The 2537-nt window shown below is 45.6% G+C and overlaps 1 pseudogene; it reads right to left on the reverse strand.

Annotated features, from left to right (window-relative positions):
* Positions 1–500: 500 nt before the first annotated feature.
* Positions 501–2228, reverse strand: LOC146177522 (uncharacterized; annotated as a pseudogene).
* Positions 2229–2537: the final 309 nt, after the last annotated feature.

A 2537-nucleotide genomic window follows, 5' to 3' on the forward strand; every position in this document is an offset into this window, starting at 1 on the left:
TCGTGCGATAAAGTATCAAGTATGGTAGTGTCGTCAGCTCGGTTGTAGTCGGGATACGTTATTGTTGATTGCAAACAAGGTGCATTATAGTGATGCGGGACAGAACACATTACTAGTTTGTGGTCAGACAGGCCATTTAAAATTTCCACATTGGTTTCTTGACAGGGGAAATGACTACTCAGGAAAACTAAATCTAGAATGTTGGAGCTGGTTCCTTGTACACGTGTGGGTTCTGTTACGATTTGCGAAAGGTTAAAAGAAAGCATTATATCAAAAACAACATCGGCGCAAGGTGAATTATGGTGCAGGGTGTTCCAGTTAATATCAGGAAGATTGAAATCACCTAAAAGTATTAGTCTCGCCCCCTTAACATGATGTTGCATATACGTATACAATGATTGGAGTATGATAGGATCAGAACAAGGACTAAGATAGACGCAACCAACAACAATGGTAGAATCAGAAAAGCAGAGTTTGCAAAAGATAGCTTCTACCCCTTCAACTTCAGGTAACGTAAGGAATCTTATATCTTTTCTTATCAATAATGCCACGCCTCCGCCTCGCGTCGGCCTGTCTTTGCGTGATATGGAATAATTTGGGGGAATTACTTCAAAGTCTTTAATTTCTTTTGTTAGCCATGTTTCAGTTATCGCCATGAATTCTGGCTTTAAACCTAATAATAAGGATTCTAGGGGACCGACCTTATTGATAATACTACGCGCATTAATGTTCACGAAGGTTATTTGGGACGCTGTGGACGGCGCGAGCGTAGAGTCCGTGTACCTGTGTTTTGGTTTTTTGTCTCGGTTAGTGAAGGTGTAACTGGAGGAGCTGCAACTGGTAACACTTCACAATTTTCGTTGTCCCAAAAATAAAGTTCACCGTTTATTTTTAGTTTGTCGTAAACCAGCGACACTTTTTCGCCGCGATCTTTTCTTGGTTTCCCGTATTTCCATAGCTTTTTTCTGATTTCGCGGACACGAAACGAAAAATCTTCACTTATGGTAAACTCGGTGCCCTTTAATTTGTGACAGTTGCGCAAAATGTTCGTTTTTTACCTGAAATCTAGAAGCTTTAGTATTACAGGCCTTGTTTTGTTTTCCGTTGGTCTACCTAGTCTGTGAATGCGTTCTATTGCAACTTCTTCCATTTTTAGGGATTCTTTCAAAACTTCTTCATTTACAGTTCGCTCCAGGGATTCGCTATTTTCTTCTTCCTTTTCAGGGATGCCATAAATAATAAGATTTGATCTTCTGGAGCGATTCTCAAGATCGTCTAGCTTTAATTCCAGAGATAATACGACCTGTTGAAGATTGGCAATATGATCGGTACATGACGAAAGTTTGTCTTCAAGGAGAGTAAGACGTTCTAGTTTGTTGTCTATTGATGTTAACCTTTCTTCTTTTATTGTCTTTATGTCATCTGCTATATTCTGTAACTGTTGCGAAAGTTCTGCCATGTCAGGCCCAGGATTACTCTCAACGTCACCCGCAAGCAGTAACAATTTCATCACATGCACCACATCGCACACTGTGTCAAGAAGTACCGCAGGGCACGGCAGCACAACAAGGCAACGTTCGCTAGATCGAAAACATTTCCCAAAGCGCTTTCTTACCTGCACGAGGAAGACAAGCGGATTATCCATCTGTGCGCAATCCCAGCTGCCGTGCCCTTTGGTTGGAAATCCTTCGGTCAAGTCTTTTATAGTCCAAGAAGCTTGCAGCGCCGCTCCGCATGGCTTGAAGGCCACACAGTCGCTGCCGCTAGTCGTTGGTGATGGTAGGTGCCAAAATTCGTCCGTGGATCGTAGGACCGGGGGCGTTGCAAAATTGTCGTTCCGTAGCACTTGCACATGTTCGGGCTGGAAATGCTGACGTGGTTGTTGGCATCCTGACGGTATCACCAGCAGGCTGGCGATGATCTGCACGAGGAAGACAAGCGGATTATCCATCTGTGCGCAATCCCAGCTGCCGTGCCCTTTGGTTCGAAATCCTTCGGTCAAGTCTTTTATAGTCCAAGAAGCTTGCAGCGCCGCTCCGCATGGCTTGAAGGCCACACAGTCGCTGCCGCTAGTCGTTGGTGATGGTAGGTGCCAAAATTCGTCCGTGGATCGTAGGACCGGGGGCGTTGCAAAATTGTCGTTCCGTAGCACTTGCACATGTTCGGGCTGGAAATGCTGACGTGGTTGTTGGCATCCTGACGGTATCACCAGCAGGCTGGCGATGATCTGCACGAGGAAGACAAGCGGATTATCTATCTGTGCGCAATCCCAGCTGCCGTGCCCTTTCATGACTTCGTGCATGACGTTATCGATAGCGCATTTCAAGTCTAGGGCGATTACAGCCCGGTCATTGTGGGGGCGTTCGAATGGGTTGAGAATTTCTCTGTTAAGTTGGAGAAGGACATCCTGCGCGGATCTGCGTGGGCGAAATCCGAACGTGGTGGCCGCAAAAGTGTGCCTGTGTTCAAGATACTCGGATAGCCGATCGCGCACCATAGCCTTCATTAGTTTGCCCACACAGGAGGTGAGATAGATG

Source organism: Amblyomma maculatum, chromosome 10 (genome assembly GCF_055883805.1).
Source record: "Amblyomma maculatum isolate TAMU_Amacu chromosome 10, ASM5588380v1, whole genome shotgun sequence".
Classification (NCBI taxonomy): Eukaryota; Metazoa; Arthropoda; class Arachnida; order Ixodida; family Ixodidae; genus Amblyomma; species Amblyomma maculatum.